The sequence below is a fragment of the Euprymna scolopes genome, chromosome 23 (genome assembly GCF_053919585.1).
Source record: "Euprymna scolopes isolate OS-2025 chromosome 23, ASM5391958v1, whole genome shotgun sequence".
Taxonomy (NCBI): Eukaryota; Metazoa; Mollusca; class Cephalopoda; order Sepiida; family Sepiolidae; genus Euprymna; species Euprymna scolopes.
The window spans coordinates 120,382,823-120,393,940 of record NC_136504.1 but is presented as its reverse complement, the minus strand read 5'-3'; positions in this window follow the sequence as shown (position 1 = coordinate 120,393,940).

Here is an 11,118-nt window from a genome sequence, read left to right as displayed (position 1 = left end):
TATATATATATATATACTAGCAAAAGTACCCGTCGTTGACTGGGTTCAAAAACAGCCTACAGAAAATGGACTCTGATTTATAAAAGTATGATAGGTTATGAAAAGGAAGATTGTAAATTTGGGTTGAATTTGGGGGTATCAAAACCAAAGCAAAATATGATGAAAGTAAAAATGAAATAGATACACCCCATAATTTATTATGCTATACCTGTTCACACTGAACAGTTATCACAATATTCTTTGGGTCTATATTAAAAATCTTGTTAAACTTTGTGACATATTTCCATTCTATGGAGTCAGGTGTGAACGAACACCCCATAATTTTATTATACCATATTTCTTCAAACTGAAACATAATTATCAAAGTATACTTACGCAGATAGATATGAAAAGTCTTTATTAAAGTTTGTGCCTATTTCCATTCTATGGAGGCCAGCCGCGAACGCAGACCCCCACAATTTTATTATAACATCCCTATTTAAGTTAAAACATACTTATCAAAGTATTATTATGTACATCTATATCAAAAACACTTGTAAACGTTTTCTTTTTGATTTTTTAATTTTTTATTTCCATACTTTGTGGACCAGGCGCGAAGGCAGACCCCACAATTTAAATGAACCACAGTTCTGCTCGATACATCTTCTATCATTATATGTAATCAGTTTTTTAAAATAGTCAACCATATAGCAGCCTATTCGTGACCAGACACACACACACAGACATTCAGCAATATTATATATATATATATATATATATATATATATATATATATATATCAAATTTTAGTCATTCAATTAATTTAATAATTTATGACGTGAAATGTTTAAATTTTATATCAAAAGATTTATATTATTCTATGTTAGAAAAATAATACATTTGAAATATAACTCCTTATCCTATAGGATTTCGATGTCTACCATCTCTTCAGAAAATATAAGCAAATAATTATAATGGTTTGAACCTTATTTGCTAAAGTCAGTGAGACGTTGAAAATCCGTTTACAAGTTGTTTCAGTATTTAAATGTTATTGCGTAAGGGAATTTGTATAGTAAGAAAATTTTATCTGAAAAAGTATATATATATATATATATATATATATATATATATGTGTGTGTGTGTTTGTGTGCATGTGTGTGTGTGTATGTGTTGGCTATATATCCCTTGTAACAACAAATTAAATGCTGATGAATGAATAAAAAATAAAAGTTGTCCTAATATTCTCGTTACAGAAAAATCATAATTACATGGTGAGTTCTATTTTATAGTGTTGTTTGCATTTTCGACTTTATTACTTGTTCGATATGTAATATTAATATTTAGTTTGTTCATGAAAAATAATAAAGCTACTTACAATGTTGGCAACGTGTGCTCCTGCAATTTTTTGGACAGATGCATAGACGTCTTCCTTGATAAATGACGCACTTTCCACCATTTTTGCAATAATCCCGATAACAACCTAAAAGAAACCAGTGCAATTATTGGATACTTGCATTTTTTTTGTAAAATCATATTTACAGATATAAAATATGATAGTCTACTTATTCTAATTTCATTTACACAACTTAATCTAGGGTATGTTTCTCACAAAGTCTAATTTTAGTTATGAAAAATGATGTTACTCAAATGTCCACCATTTTCATTTTCACACTCTTGTGCTCTCTGCAGGGCATTGTCCATTGTCATTGGCTTAAGCTTTTATACCAATTGAATTTTATATCGAAACTTGTCCTCTTCGTGGAGCATTCTGTGAGGAGATGATCGAGATACCCCAATTTGACTTGATCTCCTTCTTACTGATGTGGATGGATCCTCGACTACACTCTCTGCTAATCTCAGCCGATTCTCATCACTTCTTGCCGTACGGGGTCTACCAGATTTAAAGAGGTCACATACAGACCCTTGCTCATGAAATCGAGCCACCATAGCTTTTATTGCATTGAAAGTAGGGGAATTACTTGTGTTGAAGTTTCCTCAAAATTCTCTTGGAGTTTCTGATATTGACTCATTCAACCGAAAATACGATTTTACAAGAAATATCCGCCCCTCAATAGTGTAACGACTCATGATTACCTTTGAATGGTTACCGTAGATGATCTGAAAAAATAAAAGAAACATATAAAAACTGAGGAATATTATAAATTTTTTAAACTATCGGCTTCTTCTGGGACATCCCGTACTTACAAAATTGCTAGGTAATTTCATTGTAAGAGAAAATGAGTTAATAAATGAGAGCAATCTATTAAAAAAAGATTTAATTCTCGCAAAAGAATGGATTTTAAATCACAGAAACAATATTATATTTGTATAACAGATTCGCTGACGTTGGGTGCATCAGCAGCGTATCACTTATGCAAATGACTAAGCAAGCTGCGCGATCTAACGTCATAGCATTGACAAAAAAAAGGCACGCTTGACGAGGACCGAGACGGATTGAGTGTTCGGAAGAGTTGTCTTCTAGGCGTGACCTGTGTTCAAAAATGCACGTGTTATAGACACGTGGGTTACGTAACTGCAGGGACGAAAAGTCACACGTGGCCAAGAAGGATGAATTAATTGTTTAAATATCTAGAAAAAATCGTTGTTAGCAATACTAAAAAATAAATGCTTTCGTCAAAAAAGAGAGCCCTCTATTTGTTTCTGTCTGTTGTTCTTTCCGACGGAGTTTACAACGTGTTGGTCTCGTTTAAATGTAACGGCACCGTTACAAAATGTTGCCATGCGTTACATTTGTATACATATTTCTATTTGACTTGTTCCAGTTATTTTATATACAAAACAGAAATAAAAATACTTACTTAATTGACAACAATTTCCCGTGCATTTTTTCTTACATCTGCAGTATTTTTGGTTTCCATCAACGTAGCAAGTGCCGCCATTTTGGCAATGGTTCCATAGACAAACTACAGCATTAAAAATAGATGATTTCATTAATCTCATAATTATTTTGAAGAAACATAATCTTGAATTTAGAGTAAAAAAATACGAATTAATAATATGAGAAGGACCACTTATTTTATTACTGATAAACTTATCGATGTTTTATATATCCTAAATTTCATTTTAATTAATAAATACTACACAGATATATAAGCTAATAATTACACCATCTAAATAGTTTTGTCATATTTTTTATTCCTCCCGACAACAGGAGGTAAATTCACCCTTGTCTATCGTCCGTTTGTCTGTTCGTCCGTTTGTTTGTCCGCACTTTTCTCAATAACGACGCCTTGGACTTTTTGGAAAATTTGCACAAACATTAAACATGATATGAGTAAAAAAGTAACAGAACGGATTTTTCGGAAAAACGTCGATTGGCCCTCCAGGTATGCCTATCGGGTTAAAATGGCTAAAATTGACACTTTTGTGCTTATCAAAAAAATTGATTCCTTGGATTTTTATAAAACTTCCTTAAAAGTTTAAACTAACTGATATAATTTTGTTTGTCTATACTTCGCGATAACTCTTGTATGTGCCCCAAAGACTCTTTTAAGACTAATAAAAGCACTCCATTTTTGATACTATTTTACAATAGTGTCCAAAATTTTCTGTGTATCTATTTAGCAGTTTTGCATGGTGCTTAACTGCAAATTAAATGTTTCTATGCCTTGGAGACTTATGGGGCTAAACGGGGAGGGGCTAATGATAGACTATGTCATTTTTTTGCATGGTGCAAAACTCAAGTTTATATAGGTTAAGGCATAAAACTGCGCTATTTGTTCATTTTCCCAAGGATTTGAGTCGCCTGAGGACTTTTGGGGCTTAATGTGGGTGGGGAGTTCAGAATTTAGTCATTTTTATGGCTTGTTCAGTGTGCACTAACGGGGAACTATTCATGCTTCACTTTTTTCATATAAAAATACGATGGCAACAATTTTTCAATATATATTTTGTAAGGAGAGGCCCAAGTATTATACAAAACTCTCTATAAAGAAAGATAAAATATTTGCAAATGACTATACGTTTCGTAAGGCAGAGAAAATATTTGCAAATGACTATACGTTTCGTAAGAAAAAAATAAATATTTGCAAATGACTATACGTTTCGTAAGAGAGAGACAATATTTGCAAATGACTATACGTTTCGTAAGAGTCGCTTACTGTTGGTATTCCTTGTTATTTGGGTGTCAAAAAACCTCGCAAAGATTCAAATATTCTCAGCTCATTTCAAAAGGAGGTATGGTAAGTGCAGTACCTCCTCAATCTTCGCGCTACTCGGAGAAAAGGCTATAATGTAGGAGAGGGGTGTAAAGTTAACCTTTTTGCGGTTTCAATTCTCTTTGTGTCTGTGTCGTTTACTCTTTTGTTTAGTTATTTTAGTACAAATTTATTGTGATGCGTTATTATCACTAGCATTATTATTAGTAGTACTAATGGCAGAAGTATTAATAGTAGTAGTATAAACATTAATTATGGTAGCAGTGCTTACTGTATTATCATTGTTATCATTATTATTCGTGGTAGTAGTCGTAGTAACATAATTATTAAAATTATCTGTATATTAATGCCGTAGTAACTTTAACGTAGTATGCGTATCACATTTTCCAGAGCATAAATTATTCGATTGGAAGATCCTATTTATAAACATAAAGGATAAAAGTGATAACATACTGTGGACATTAAATTAGTATATAGATATTCTGATTTAATGTTCGTCGTATGGTATCACCTTCTATCCTTCTCTGTAATAAATAAGATCTTCCGATCACCCTAGACGCCATGTAAAAAAATACAGCTTTTTGGCCGTAAGGGAAACTAAAATATCTTGTCTTGTTTTTTTTTTTTGTTTGTTGTTTCTTTTTGATTTTTGTTTTTTTGCTAAGATCCAAGGGTAGTATCTGTTCTGTCTAAAGATAGTATAATGATATCATGGTATTCCCATTCGCACCGGGCGCCCATACAATGGAAATATGCCCGTCTCCTATTAAGATATTGGATATAAACCGTAATAACCAGATATATCGTGACACTACATTAAGCAGATTTTTTTAAATTTTTATTTTTACACAGTGGTCACCACTTATCAAGGCCCGGAAGCCACTCAAGGATAAGGGTTATTTCAAGTACATTACGTTAGTGTGGAGATTTGATGAAGTCTTTACTTAAAGGGGCGGTTCATTAGGAATTTGTAAACGTTGGACTTGCCCACATCCAAGTTGTAGTCAGGTGGGAAGCAGGCAGACGGAACAGAGTTCCACAGGCGCGCAGTTCTAAGAAAGAAGCTTTGTTCATGGAATCCACGTTTTGATTTAGGCACAGACAAAGAGTGGGGGAAATTTTTGACAGTAGATTCGGCTAGACGGGTGTTTTTCGTGAAAGATTGGCGAGGGGGGGGGGCAGAGATTGGAGTTCAGACGAGCACCTGCCATGGAAATAACGATAAAACAAGGATAGGCTCGCAACATCTCTTCTGTGAGAGAGAGAGAGAGAGGTTGAAAGGTAGAGAAAAGGGCATCCCCCACTAAGCCACGAAGTCTATTTTGTACTCTGTCAAGGCAGGACAAGTCCTTTCTAGCAGCTCCTGCCCAGATATGGTAGCAGTATTCCATCGTTGGACGTACTTGGCTTTTATATAGATAGAGAATTGCATCGCTAGTGAGATATCTTCTGGAGCGGTAGAAGGATCCCACCCACCAGATTACTTAGATAAACACATTTGCAGGTCTAACAAAAGGGCTACAATAATATCGCAGGGTCTTTATTCACACCGAGCATCCATAAAATGGCCAATAGCAATATATTGCATATGAAAGATGCTGCTATTGAATTTCTAAATGTTCCAGGAATTATTATTTGTCTTAAATTTACTTTCACAAAATACATGCTCACATATTGTTTAGCTTCAAAATTAATTTACTTTTTAAAAATCGTTTTTTGTACGCGAACAGAATGTGCCTAGGGCTACATTCAGGACGATATTAAAGCTGGATATAATTACTAGAATATCTTTTAGTAAACTACTGGCAGACGGTCCGGCATAAATATTATATTTTAATTATTACAGAAAGTGAGGCACGCGCATGCAAGTATTAGGTGTTCTTATTTTTTTAAAGAGATAACATTGTAAGTAAAAAATACTTGGGCTGAGATCGAAACTAAAGCCATAAGATATTGAATGAAGTATGATAACCATTACACCAGCTTCACACAAAATATGCAAAGTGGTTTAAAAAAAACTTATGCTTGATATGATGAAGCTGTCTTGTTTTCGACCGCGCATGTGCACTGGTGATACAGATGATAAACAGATAAAAATCCAATGACCCCCACCACGTACCAATTTTCTAATTTTAATCACTTAACCGCCCTCGGATGAAAATTATTAAAAAGTGTCCAAATTTCTTAATTTCATATATAGAAAATGTCATATCTGTAGATAAAAATTCGTTGAGTATATAGGTTAAGATGTGTCTTCACACACGCACATTCTCAGTTTTATCGTGTTCTTGGGGTTTTAAAAAGCCCCCCCCCTTCATAAGACGCCAATGTTCTCCGCACTTTTCTAGTTGAGGTATTTTAAATGCTTCCCCTTTGCGCTCTTTCAATCCTTTCGACATTCCACAATTGTTTGCTTTGGCGCCAACTAATACTAAAGATATAATTTGAGAGAGAGAGAGAGAGAGAGAGAGAGAGAGAGAGAGTGCGTGTGATATTTAAATACTAATGCCATTATTACAGCATTGTTCGCATCTTTTTATAAGATCGTTGTATTCGTCAGATTGGCAACAAATATGTTTTGTTTTTAATTAAAAATAATAGATTATTTGCATTACACGTATCGATTTATGTTTTTCTTGCTCTCTCGTTAAATGTTGATTGCAATTTCTATTCAACTCGTTTCTAAAGTATTTCGAGGCAAATATTTAAAGACGTGTAAGTATTTAAAAACGTACACCTATAATTTATACTCCGTTTTCTTTTATTTTAGAAAAACAAAGAATACATAAAGATAAAAGGTAATTATTTACCTGGAAATCGGGCATCCAGATTTGTTGCTAGAAGAGAAAAAATTATGGAAAATTAATTAATAAAAGGAAATTATGCAAATTTATTCCCACATATGTATGTAAAATAGTGTATACGAGCGCATGCAAAAATATCAGCAGCAGCGAAGAGTAGCTGCCTTGCAAAGAGATTTGCAGTAGCAGTTGTCAAAAAAAAACACGCATATGCAAATAAGGAAATGTGCGAGATTGGGAGCGGCGCGAAAAAAAAGGACAGCACGTACTCGGGAGAGAAACAAAGTCGACGTCGAAGAACATGGACGTGTAAAATAGAAGGCTGGTAATGGCTGGTTACGACCGGCGTGACGTTGAGGAAGAAGAGTGTTCACTGGGCGAGATGCACGATTGTGAGAAACTTTTAAGTAATATCGAAAGGGAATGTGTAAAGAGTAATAAAAAATGCCGACCAAGTTTTTAATTCTTTTCATGTTTGTATGAAAAGCAACGTTATACACACATTGTATGTATATATATATATATATATATATATATATATATATATATATATATATAAGTTTAGTGGTTAAATTTTAAATTCTGAAAAAAAAAACATATAGAGACGTATATTCGATTTAAGAATGTATTGCTTTGCAAAGGGAAGATATAGAAGGGGTTATTTTAATTTCCTTAATCCATGAATTTTCAACAATAGCAAATATCATCAGAGGAAATAAAATGCAGTTAGCAAAATGTTCAGCTGCGAATGGACGCTATTTTGCTTGTCAGCACAATTATTGAAAATAGTTTTTTGAGTGGTTGTGGATAATTATATGGAGAAAATTAAATATACATTATTCTTCTTGTCAAACAATAAATTCTTAAATCGAATATATGTCTTTATATGTTGTTTTTTTTTTTTTCAGAATTTAAAATATTTTCACGAAACTTATATATTGGTCTATTCTTAAATATAAGGCTTTTCCTTTTTGGCTAGGATCTCCTTGAAAGTATTGCTTCAAGTAATATCTAACAGGAGTTTTCATCTGAATTCTATCAGTGTCTTATCTCGTTTATATATATATATATATATATATATATATATATATATATATATATATATATGAAATAAAATGGAGGTGGAAGGACCTGGATACTCAACGTTTCGCCCGATTTATGCGGGCTTCGGGCGAAACGTTGAGTATCCAGGTCCTTCCACCTCCATTTTATTTCATATCGTCGGATTTAATCTAGCCCAACAATCATATATATATATATATATATATATATATATATATATATATATATATATATGAAATAAAATGGAGGTGGAAGGACCTGGATACTCAACGTTTCGCCCGATTTATGCGGGCTTCGGGCGAAACGTTGAGTATCCAGGTCCTTCCACCTCCATTTTATTTCATATCGTCGGATTTAATCCAGCTCAACAATCATATATATATATATATATATATATATATATATATATATATATATATATATATATATATATATATATATATACAATGGCTGTATCCTGCCACGCGTTACTGTGGCTCAATTTGGTAAAATGAAAAAAATCCCCCTTCCTCTAAAAATAAAAGAGGAAATGCATGTTTCTTATATGCGTAATTTCTTAGTACTGGTGGATATACAACACTTTTCTTGTTTCATTTTCGCAGAAGATATTGAGATTTTCTGATTTGCCGACTCTAGAACACGCAGCATGCAAATGTCCATGTGAGAAACACTCAGTGGGTAGATGTAAACCACACAATTGTAAAGATTATCCCTGAGCTTTGTTGCTGATGGTTGCAAACGACAATCTAATTGGGATACGCAATCTTCTAAATTGAAATGGCGTATCGATTGGGATCATAAGAATTTCTATGAGGATATCTTCAATTTGAAAAGTCCTTTCAATATTGTTACTTCTATTATGTTGTTCAGTAATTTTCTACTGCAAGCCGCGTGCCATTGCAAAGCTTTGACTGGTTAATATATCGCAACATGGTAAATGTTACAACAATTTTCAATTGCATTACATGTGGTTACATCCCTGGAAAATCTGTTGAATTCAAAAATTCTGTTGAATAATCAACTGCTTTGTCTGCTTCCCAAATAGTCTCGACGGACTTGTATTTGATTACTTAACTTGGAATTTTTATGCTGAATAATATCGTTAAGTTCATATACGTCTTTGTTTTAAGTTGCAATAATAGCTCGTTCACTCAGCCAACTGTAATTCTTATAATTATTTTGAATATCTGAGAAAACCTTTTTACACTTCTTTCGAAGTAACTAAATCATAGAATTATGAGGGAACAAAATTCGACCCGAACTCGGAATAGCCGGCACTTTACCATTCCTAATTTCCAACAATTGATGAGAAAATGTATTTTCAGATCGATCTTTCTGCAACTGAACACGCATATGTTTAGTTAAATTTAATGTCCTCACATGGCGCTAAAAAGTAGAGTATTTGAGGCAAGCATATATCTCATGTGTTGGTATTGATCAAGCTCAGCGATTTATATAATCTAAATTTATACGCATATTGTGACGTATATGTTGTACGTCTAGTTTTTCCTTTGTATATATTAATTTAAATATATGTGCTGACATATATATGTCTATATTTATAAATTTGTATATTTGTATATCTGTATGCAAGTGGGTGTAACGTTTGTCCACAACCCCCCGGTAAGCAATTCCCAAATGGTCTGACATTGTCACGCAAATATCGCTAGGATCGATCAAGAGCCTCACGTTATTTTTGTGTGCCACCGTGCATTTATTCCAAATAATAAGTTCGCATTTATGCAATGTTTTTCTCATGCTGGGTGTTCTGCAGATATTGCACATGGGAATTTTGATAAATAGAGTATGAAATGGTAATTTCAATGCGGAATGAACAGTTCTTTCGCCTGGTGTAAGATGACGGCTGTATCAGATGAAGCAAGAGCTAAGGATATATCAGTTCGTGATCGAATACCGACAAAATCAATTTAATTAGGACGGTTTTAGCCGTTCCTCCCGGTGAATTTACGAAGAAAATTCCTAACCTCGTTATTAATAGTCTGCATTATTTGGTTGTGAATCCCTCTTTGCTCAATTGTTAGTTTCTGCAGATTTAGTTGCACATACAACAAAAGATCACCTGTGTTGTAATTCTGTTCACGACGGAATTTTACAGCAAACAAAGTAGCAGCAGAGTTAGTTGATGATGTCCAACTCAGTTGAGTGAATACTTTGTTTGTGATGTCTTAGTACAAGTCTTCAATAAGTACTAATGCTTCATTATAGATTTCTGCAGTTAAGCTCATGTAAATATTTGAACTTTATTGCGTTTTTTGATGTAGAATATCCTCAGCCATGTTTGATTCATATGTCTCCCATAATTCTGTTGGAGAAAAAAAGAGATCAAGTAATCTATATTATTGCAAACAATGCACTAATTTGATAAGGATGTGGTGTTATACGCATCGTTAATGCATCTATCCAAGTGTTTGTCATTTTCTAATAAATTCAAAGCTTGACATGCACTGCGGAAAGTGGCATGTGTAATGCCAGCAAAAATGTTCAATTACTGGAAAGACGTTGGGTGTGACATTTACTTGCAGCATGAGCAGAGAAAAAACATTTATGTTGATTGAGATGAATAGTGTAGAGTCTACCGATTGTGTTTTCTTTAAATATATATGTGTACTGTTCCACTTGTTCCTCACGTTTGCGTCGTTCAAATAATTTTCTACTCTTATTCCAGGTGTAATACATAGGCACTTAAGAACAGAGCATTTTTTGCAAATGCGTCAATTTGACATAACGTGATAAAGCTGTTAATATTGTAGCCGATGGATTCGTAACTATTTGTTGTATATTTGAAGCCGTAAAATAAACTCGGTGTCAATTTTCTAGATGTACTGCTAAGTGAACAATAGCAGAACTTCGTTCATATATGAGAAATTAAAGAATTCGCCATACATCTTCATTGCTTCTACTGTATCTCCCAACTTGGTACTGTGCGATTTCATGTATATGTGTGTCTGCATTCAGATTATTTTTTTGTGTTTGCATGCCAAAAGTTGCCATATTTTTTTATTACATTTTCACCCCAGACCAGTCACATTGCCACTGATATAGGGGCTACTATCAGGGACATAAGCTACAGGGGTAGT